General features: G+C 28.6%; 2 non-coding genes across 2 annotated transcripts; both read right to left on the bottom strand.

Annotated features, from left to right (window-relative positions):
- Nucleotides 1-5,734: 5,734 nt before the first annotated feature.
- TRNAI-AAU lies at nucleotides 5,735-5,808 on the bottom strand. The gene has a single exon. It is a non-coding gene; the product is annotated as a tRNA-Ile (tRNA).
- A 956-nt stretch (nucleotides 5,809-6,764) lies between these two features.
- On the bottom strand, nucleotides 6,765-6,838 carry TRNAI-AAU. The gene has a single exon. It is a non-coding gene; the product is annotated as a tRNA-Ile (tRNA).
- Between the last annotated feature and the right edge of the window lie 3,931 nt (nucleotides 6,839-10,769).

Here is a 10,769-nt window from a genome sequence, read left to right as displayed (position 1 = left end):
AAGACCTGTATATATTGGCGAGTCAAGTAAAACAAGTATTCTACGCCCCTGATATGTCAGCCCGACCCGGTTGGAAGATTGTGACAAAAATAAAACCGCGGTTTACAAATATGTAGTTCAGATTAATTAGGTAGATTTATGTTCTTTACTTTATATTCGTTCTTAGTACTACTTGATCTCAATTATTCGCTCATTTTTATTAATGGTGCATTAAGAATGTCTGAAGGTAGTAAAGAACCTTGGTGGAGTATGAGGAAAACAGCCAGCAAATTGTTAAAGTCATACCAGAACCTCCTTGCACAATCAGAAAACTTAAAGCTTCGAGAATCGTCTTCTAGAGACGAACCACCTATTGTTGTAATCCCGATAACTATTGCTCCCCCAGCACACGAGGATGTTGATGCTGATGAGGCTGAAGAGTTTGTAGAGAGTACGTTTGCTGATATGGTGGATGACGATGAGGCTGAAGACGATGGTCTCGAGGAGCCTCACGAGGAGGATGACGAGGAGGAGCACGGTTCCACTCCCGACCCATCATCGACAGGTAACTTGTTTACAAATTAGTTATTGTTTGAATTGATTCACATATCTAATTATGAATTTGATAATTTTGAAGAATCTTCTGCCCGCAAAAGACGTGGGAAGAACAAGAATATTGCGTTGTCTAAGAGGGTAGCGGGGACAAGGATTCCTCTTACTTTTATAGAGGTAGATGGGAGGTCAGTCGGTGCTGACGTTGGAAGAACACGGTAGTATAGACATGTGTGGTCGATTATTCGGGACCCCTCAGCCGTCTCACATCGTCTTCTAAAGTCGAAGGCATTAAGTGTGGACCAATTGGATTCACTTTGGACTGCTATCAAGGTAATAATTATTACTTAATTATACATTATTCATTAAATAATTATTTTTAACATTTGAATGTTTTTTTTTCAGGATTCGTTCGAAGCTACTAATGGTTCTATTGATTCATTTCGAAAGACCGGATTGAGACACGCCAAGCAGATATACGATAGATGGCGGTCGGATTTGAACAATACATATATCCGCGTCCACAAAGGAGACGAGGCGGCGGTACTGGCTAATCCTCCACCAGACTACGATCGAGATGATTGGAAGTTTGTGTGTCGCAACCAATTTCTTCACGGAAAAATTTAAGGTACGGTTTTATAAATTATAAAATCTGATATTAATTAATCTAACTTCATTTTTTATTTCAAATACAGCAAAATAGTCGTACAAATATAATTAACAGGAAGAAGCTAAAATTCCCACATCATACGGGAAGTAGACCGTTTGCACAAATTGAAGAAGAGTTGGTAAGTACATTATTTGTAATAACTTAATCTAAAGATTGTTATTAATTATATAAATCATTTATTTCAACAGGCGATTGAAATGGGACGGGCACCGTCTGTCATTGAAGTATTCAAGAGGACCCGTACCCCAAAACCGACAAAATAAAATCCAACCCCCGTCCCGAACAAACACGTACAAAAGAAAATTGTAAGTCAATTGAATATGCCTAGTTTTTTATTATAGAAATGATACTTTATTTCAATTGTGCAGGTTGAGATGGAGGAGGTTCTTAGTAACGAACCTAGAATATCTGATTTTGAATTGACGGAGAGGGTGTTCGGACAACAAAAACACGGGGGAGTGTTCGGAATGGGATCAGGCGTCCGCCCACACACTTTCGTGAGGATCGTCGAATTGGAAACATTTCACAACAAAACAATGAGTGATTGTATGAAGAGAATCAAAGATTGACGTCAAACTAGAGGAATTGGAGAAGAGGGACGAAGAAAGAATGTGAATAATCAATGAAATACAAGAGGAAAAGGAAGCAACAAATGCAAGAATGGAGAGGGAGAAGCTAGAAATGAATGCAAGAATGGAGAGCATCGAATTGTTTATGAGGCAATATCAACAACCACCTCCTCCCCCCACCAGCTAATTCTAGTACGTTTTGATAGGTTGTTTCGATTGAAAACATGTTTTGATTAGTAGTTGTTTCGATTTGAATTTATAACAGATTGTTCAGATGAATAGTTTGGTTGCGAATTTTGTAATGATAATGATCATTTAATGTATGTGTCATTTCTTTTATTATTGATATATTGGTTTGGCTGAACAGGTTTTGGTTGCGAGCAAAATAATCGGCATATTTTGTAAATTTTACAAGGAAAAACCGAAAGTAATATTGAAATCTTTCAGTTTTTCTTCAAATGGAAAAACCGAGAGTTATATGAAAACTTTCGGTTTTTCCATTTGAAGAAAACCGAGAGTTAATTAGAAAACTTTCGGTTTTTTCCGTAGGAGTATAACCGAAAATTTTCTAATTAACTTTCGGTTTTTCCATTTGAAGAAAACCGAGAGTTAATTGGAAAACCTTCGGTTTTTCCCTCAGGAGCAAAACCGAAAGTTTTCTAATTAACTTTCGGTTTTACAATTGAAGAAAACCGAGAGTTAATTAGAAAACTCTCGGTTTTACTCCTACGGGAAAAACCGAAAGTTTTCTAATTAACTTTCGGTTTTCCATTTGAAGAAAACCGAGAATTGATTGAAAAACCTTCGGTTTTTCCCTTAGGAGTAAAACCGAGAGTTAATTGTAAAAACTTTCGGTTTTTCTCTCTGAGGAAAAATCGAAAATTTTTCAATTAACTCTCGGTTTTACTCTAGGGTATCTAAACCGAAAACTCTACGATATCTCTCGGTAAACGCCCAATTGTTTTTAACGAAAGAGTCAATACCGAGGGATGGCGAGAGTTACCAAAACTTTCGGTAATGTGTCTATACCGAAAGTTATAGGGTCAAAACCGAGAGTTTTTACTCTCGTTTTTACCCCTTTTTCACCAGTGTAATTATCCTAAGTTAATTAACTATTTTGATCTAACAATTTCTTTCTCTTTAATTGTTTAGAATAAATTATCAAAACTAGTGCTATATGTATTTTTAGCAAGTACCTATTACCATCCTATAAATAACAATTTTGTTGCAACATTAGCAATATTAGTCAATACTCTAACCAACTAAGATAAAGAAGAAATAATTATGAGAGAAGTGTGTATGACACATACATTAACTCGGAAATTTTGTTTCATCCTAGTTCATTTTTAACTTATTTTCTAATATTATATTGTCTATACAATTTATGTAATTTTGATATTAATTTTCTATTAGGAAATGAGTTGGACACATTCTTCTCTATATGTTTCTCTCTAATATTTTGGCTCTAGAAGATAAAAGTCAAGGACATAGTTATTAGATCCGGATTTTTAGTTTAAACGATTTTTTTTGCTTACTAGAACAAACAAATTTGGGTGTCTTTTAACATTTGATAAAGGTTTTCAAGCTTTGATGGACCTTAACCCCATTCCATTTTGACATAGTTTGTTGTTCAAGTTTTATTTCTGTTTTGCGAGTCTAGTATTCTTCTCGTTGTTGTAAAAACTCTAAGACATTTGGAAACCTAGACCATTTCAAATTTTTTAACTTTGTAAATAAGATGTGTAACTTTGTTTTTGAACCTATGGGTAATATTTGCATCCTTTTATTTTATATAAATAAGAAATATATGAGTGGCCCATGAAGACACTTATTTTTTTTGCTAGGTTGGGGCAGGAACTTTAGTAAAAGTTGAAATTGTCTTATTACTCTTATACAAATTTGAAATGACTTCAATTTTATAGTATACATAATATTTTCACTTACTATATTAGAGTTTAAGAAGTACTCATGGATTTCAATGGAATATTCATTAAGGAACCTTTAATCCACTTTTTGACGTGATTGGTTTTTCAAAGAGTTTTTTTTCGAATCGTCTTTCTAGTAAGTTGTTTCCTTATATTTTTTGATAAAAAAAAGTGGTGTATACAAGACATTTAGGAAACTGTTTAATTAAAGTATAAAAAATGGCCTATACAAGTCTCAAACCTGTAACCTTCCACTAAATAACCTTTAATTCCCCTTTTGACCTGATTTGTTTCCCAATGGATTTTTTTCGAGTCATCTAGCCCGTAAGATGTTTATGTATCTTTTTGTTTGATAAAAAAATAGCATATACATTCTGAATATAAGAACATTGATAAATTCTTTAACTAAAGTTAATAAATAAAATAAACGGCACATACAGGTCTCGAGCTCTAACCAACTAAGCCAAGTTGTTAATAAAGCTCTAACCATCTAAGCCAAGTTGTTAATAAATGGACACACTTCCAAAACATTTAACTGAGAGATTCCAAAAATTTTAACTTCTCAAATCCAAACAAAATAAGTTGTTTTTGTATATTTTGTTTGATAAAAAAAGTGGCGTCTACATTTCGAATATAATAATTTGGGAAATTATTTAACTAGAGTAAAAAAATAAAGTAAATGGCCTAAATAGGTTTCGAACTTATGAAATTTGCATTATTAACACAACGCTATAACCAACTAAGCTAATAGGACAAATTTTAACTTTGACACTCTTCCAAACATTTTAACTTCTCAAACTTAAACATAAGGTCTTTTCTGTATTTTTTTGATAAGAAAATAGCGTATACATGTTGAATATAAGAACATTGAAAAATTCTTTAATTAAACTAAAAAAACAAAACAAATGACCTATATAGGTTTTTAGTTTGGAACATTCGCGTTATTAGCACAACGCTTTAACAAACTATACTAATAGGCCAAGTTGTTAACAATTCGACACTCTTCCAAAAAAATTGACTTCTCATATCCAAACAAAATAAGTTGTTTCTATATCTTTTTGTTTGATAAAAAAAAGTGTCATATACATGTCGAATACAAGAGTTTTGGAAAATTCTTTAACTAAACTAAAAAACAAAACAAATGGCCTATAAAGGTCTTAAATATGTGATATTTGCGTAATTAATACGATGCTCTAACCAACTGAACTAATAAGACAAGTTGTTAAATAATCGACACTCTTAAAAAAAAAATAACTTCTCAAACCCAACCAAAATAAGTTATTTCTATATCTTTTTGTTTGATAAAAAAAGTGACATATACTTGTTGAATTTAAGAACATTGAAAAAAAAATTAACTTAAGTAAAAAAAACAAAACAAATGGTCAATACATGTATGTAACATGTGACATTCAAGTTATTACCACGATGCTCTAAGCCTCTAACCAACTAATATAATATGCCAAGTTGTTAAATAATCGACACACTTTCAAAACTTTAGCTTCTCAAACTCAAACAAAATAAATTGTTTATGAATTTTTTGTTTGATAAAAAAAAGTGACGTATGCATGTCGAATATAAGAACTTTGGAAAATTCTTTAACTAAAGTAATAAAAACAAAACAAATGGCCTATACAGGTCTCTAACATGTGACATTCGTGTTATTAGCACAACGCTCTCATTAACTGAATTAATAGGCCAGTTTGTTAACCAATCGACACTCTTCCAAACATATTAACTTTTCAAATCCAAACAAATTAAGTTTTTCTGTATCCTTTTGTTTGATAAACAAAATGGCATATACGTGTCGAATATAAGAAATTAGAAATTCTTTAACTAAAGTAAAATACAAAACAAATTGCTTATACATGTCTCCAGTTTGTAACATTTGCATTATTAGTACGACGCATTAACCAACTAAGTTAATAGGCCAAGTTGTTAAATAGTTGACATGTACATGTCAAAAATTTCTTTAATTAAATTAAAAAAATAAAACAAATGGCCTATAAATTTCTTTAATTAAATTAAAAAAATAAAACAAATGGCCTATACAGGTCTCGAACCTGTGACCTTCGCGTTATTAGCACGACGCTCTAACCAACTGAGCTAATAGGCCAAGTTGTTAACTAGTTGACACTCTTCAAAAGACTTTAACTTTTCAAACCCAAACATAATAAGATGTTTCTATATCATTTGTTTGATAAAAAAAAGTGACTTATACATAGGGGTGTTCAGGTTCGGTTTTCGGGTTATTCGAGTGTTCGGTTCGAGTTCTTCGAATTTTTATTTTTTTAAGAAAATTCGAAAACCAAACCGATTTGAAAATTTCAAATTCGAATTCGGTCGGATATTCAGTTTAGACCATATATTGAACATCACATACTCATAAGATAAAAGAAAATTTCTTAAAAGAGTTAACAAAATAAATAAGTTGTTAAAAAAATCTTATCTATTTAAATTATATACAAAAAAGTATAAATCACGCAAACTAAGCTTAGTGACTCACCGTCAACATTCGACAATTGAACGACATAAGTAAAACAATGTTGACGACGACAATATATGGTAGTGGAGAGATGTTGATGACAGTGGTGATAATACTAGTGAAATAGCTAGATATGTGAAGAATTGAAATATTGTTAAAGTTAAAGATGAGGTGGGTAACTGGAAAGACAATAAAGGTCAAGAAGGTGGACGACTAGAAATGAGGGATTATGGATTATAGATTTATTGGGTTGGATATTAGGGATATAGTAGGAGACACATAATAATTTAATATATAATATGAAATAAATTATATAATATATAATAAAAATTGAATTCAGTTTTCGATTTAGTTTTCGTGTTGAAACCTAAATTCGAAAACTAAACCGAAAATTGTACTTGAATTCGAATCGGTTTAGAATTTGATTCGAAAACCGAAAATGTAATTCAAAATCAATTTATTCGAATTCAGTGAATATAAATTTGATTGAATATTCGGTTCAGACCAAATATTGAACACTCCTACTTATTATACATGGCAAATATAAAAATTTCGGAAAATTCTTTAATTAAATTTAAAAAAAAACATGGCCTATACAGGTCTCGAACCTGTGACCTTCGCGTTATTAGCACGACGCTCTAACCAACTGAGCTAATAGGCCAAGTTGTTAACTAATTGACACTCTTCAAAAACCTTTAACTTCTTAAACCCAAACATAATAAGATGTTTCTATATTTTTTGTTTGATAAAAAAAAAGAGACTTGTACATATAAAATATAAGAAGTTCGGAAAAATATTTAATTAAATTTAAAAAAACAAAATAAATGGCCTACAGAGGTCTCGTACATGTGACATTTGCATTATTAATACGACGCTCTAACCAACTAAGTTGATAAAAAAATTTGTTTAACAATAGAAACTCTTCCAAATATTTAACTTCTCAAATAAAAACAAAATAAATTTTATTTTGTATAATTTATTTGATAAAAAAAGTGAGTATACATTTCGAATATAAGAATTTTTGAAAATTCTATAACTAAAGTAAAAAATAAATGGCGTGTACAAGTCTCAAACATGTGACATTCATGTTAATAGCACGACGCTCTAATCAACTAAGTTAATAGACCAAGGTGTTAAGAATTCGACACTCTTCCAAATATTTTAACTTCTCAAACCCAAACATAATATGTACAACTTTGTTTTTGAACCTATTGGCATTATGTTCATAAAAAAATAGTCACAACTATAGATCAATACCTAAAAAAACTCATTAACTAGAGTAGACACAAAATAATAATAATAATAATAATAATAATAATAATAATTGTATGTGCAAGTCTCAAATATACGAAGACGTTATTACCACAACACAATGCTTTAATCAACAAAGTTATAAGGTTAATTATTTTTCCCAAAGTCATTACCCAACTTTAGTTAAATGTGTTTTGAGTGGAATCGAGATATTCCTAATCCATGTCAAGCTCTCATGATTGTATCCGTTTTGGCCATGGAACACGCGCTTGGTTCTATGAGAGGGTCTAGAGTTGAGACGTGCAATTCTTTCGAAGAAGTCCCACTTCTCCCTCACATAGGTGATCTCTTTGCTCACAAAGAATCATTAAAAACGATTTGCTTATCCTCGTAAAGATATATATTGTTTCATTATAGGATTAATCTTCAACAATAATTTTCTAAGTCAATACGGTTGTCCCATTGAACCTAGTTCTTGGGATCTACAGTCGACATATGTTGGGTTTTCTTTCATACCAACTTATATTAGGCCCGTGTCTTTAATAGACTTTCAAGTGAACTCTCTATTTAATAGTTTGGTTAGTGGATCCATAATGTTATCATTGACTAATATAGTCAAATATGATAACTCTATTTTAGAGAGTATAGTCTAATGACAATATTTCTAAGACGTGTATGTACTTATCATTGACTCTAAGTTTGTCTAATTTCAAATTACTATCACAATAATTAGAAATTTCCTTTTATAAAATCTTGGAATATCTTCTAATAAGCATGGTTATTCATACATTCTTTCGTGAAAAATATTGTTTACTGGCTAATTAGTAGACAAATTATCTTTGAACTATTATGCCTTTGTGTAAGCAATTATATATTTTTCATAAAAAATGTTTTATTTTTTGACATAAATAAAAAATATATATTATAACGTTTAATCTATCCATCATAATTTTCTTCGAAGATTTTCATACGTAGATTGCACTTTCAAGTGTAAACATATTCACTTGTAGACGTAAAATCTTTCATTTAATAATATCAATATATCATTTGATAACAACATAATATTTAGTGTAGTGCAATTCACATCCTTAGTGGATTTAATTATTTTTATCGTAATTGTAAACGATAAAAATATCGTACAAAAGACACATAATTAAATAGTTTTCATTATCTTCATGATATATATAGTATCACATTTACTTTTAGTCAAAGTATGATCAAATTTTCATATCATTATTATAAAAAAATTTATAAGTCATACAAAGACTTTTTAAACTTTCTTTTTCATATATTTCATAAAATCATTTTAAAGACATTGATTCTTCAAATTTTTATGAAAGTAATGTCAAAAGAATGACACGTTTCTTGATTTTAAAATCGCCAAATTTGAAATATCGATTTGAACACCAACTCAGCAAATATAAACAATATATTTTTTGTTATTTTATTTCTTTTTGTAAAGTTGTGCAACTTTATCTTTTATAGAGAACATATTTCTATACCAATAAATTATTTATTTATTTATCATAATACACAGAATAATTTTTGTTTTATTATCAATAAAAATATTTGTCCCAATTCGTGTTGATTTCCTTTAAATTATACACATATGTGTGAATTAAATTAATGATTTTCTAATCAAGATATTGCCGCACAATTCTTTAACAAAAAAATTTATGTTATACTTATTATTCAATAAACAAGATAACTACCATATACAAGAGATAAAAATGTTTATTCATATAAGTTATTCTTTACATAATTTCTACATAAGAAATAAAAATATTTAATCAATTAAAATATCTATTTCAACACTTAATTTCTATAAAAGAAAATAGAATATTTAATCAAATAAATATTCAATATATCACATGATTTCTACAAAAGAAATAATAATGTTTCAAGCATCTTTGACCAAAGCCGTTTAAATATTTATTTTCGGTTGCACGTTTGCATCCCATAATTTGACAAGTTTACCATATTATTCTCAAATCAAACAAGACTTTTCTTGTAAATATTTGATTTCAAAAGTATCAAATTAATTAAGTCTCTATGATGGAATTAAACAATGTATATCAAATATATTATATTAAACCAAAATTAATATATGTATATATATGATATTATATATTATTGCGTCTTTAATTTTAGTCACAAACACAATCCACTATAATCTCAATGATTTATTCGTTCATAGGAGAATCGACTAATCTTAATTTCTTTCTACTTCTCATTTTTAGCTTAATTACCTCCAACAATAAATATATGCACGAAAAAAACTATATCCACATTATATATCAATAATTTAGAATCATAATCGAATAAATAATATCTCATATATTATTAAACAAATATATTTATATATAATTTTATATCATTAAAAATACCTTTATAAAATTCATAATAGTTAATTAGAATATTAATTATTACAATTAATTATAATATTGATCATTTATCTTTAATCAAATATAAAACTAACTTATTATATAAATAATTATTCATGTCATCAATTATTCGTTTCTTAATTAATTAGATGTCTTTTAACTTTCTATAAAAAAAAAATTTTGTCAATCAAAACACAAATAATTTTGTGACAAATTTTAAAATTATCTATTAAAACAAAATAAATATACAATAGATCTGTATATATATATATGTATACAAATATATTTATATATAATTTTATATCATTTAAATACCTTTATAAAATTCATAATAGTTAATTAGAATATTAATTATTACAATTAATTATAATATTAATCATTTATCTTTAATCAAATATAAAACTAACTTATAATATAAATAACTATTCATGTCATCAATTATTCGTTTCTTAATTAATTAGATGACTTTTTAACTTTCTATAAAAAAAAATTCTCAATCAAAACACAAATAATTTTGTGACAAATTTTAAAATTATCTATTAAAACAAAATAAATATACAATAGATCTTTATTCGTATACAAATTGCTAGATAATTATACTTATTATGAATGAACATGAATCATCATATTATTAGGTAATATGCATGATATATATAAATAATCATTTATCAACATAATCAAATAAAATATAACTACAAATATATTTCATGTCATAATAGAAACACTTACATTGCCATGTTTTGAACAATAATCGACGTGAAGCGACTATGTATGCTTAAAACAAATATGGGTATATTGTTCTTATCGAGACAATTCTTGCGAAGATAATTATGACTAACATAGTCGTGTCTCTTTAAATGCATGAATAGAATAAGTTCTAACACAAAGAACTTTTTTTTTTATCTCTTTATACAAATAACTTTTATTCTTTGTCATGATTAATCACATAATTTCTAT

Source organism: Impatiens glandulifera, chromosome 3, assembly GCF_907164915.1.
Source record: "Impatiens glandulifera chromosome 3, dImpGla2.1, whole genome shotgun sequence".
Taxonomy (NCBI): Eukaryota; Viridiplantae; Streptophyta; class Magnoliopsida; order Ericales; family Balsaminaceae; genus Impatiens; species Impatiens glandulifera.
Note: the sequence above shows the minus strand (reverse complement) of the source record. Positions and strands in the feature narration are given on the sequence as shown.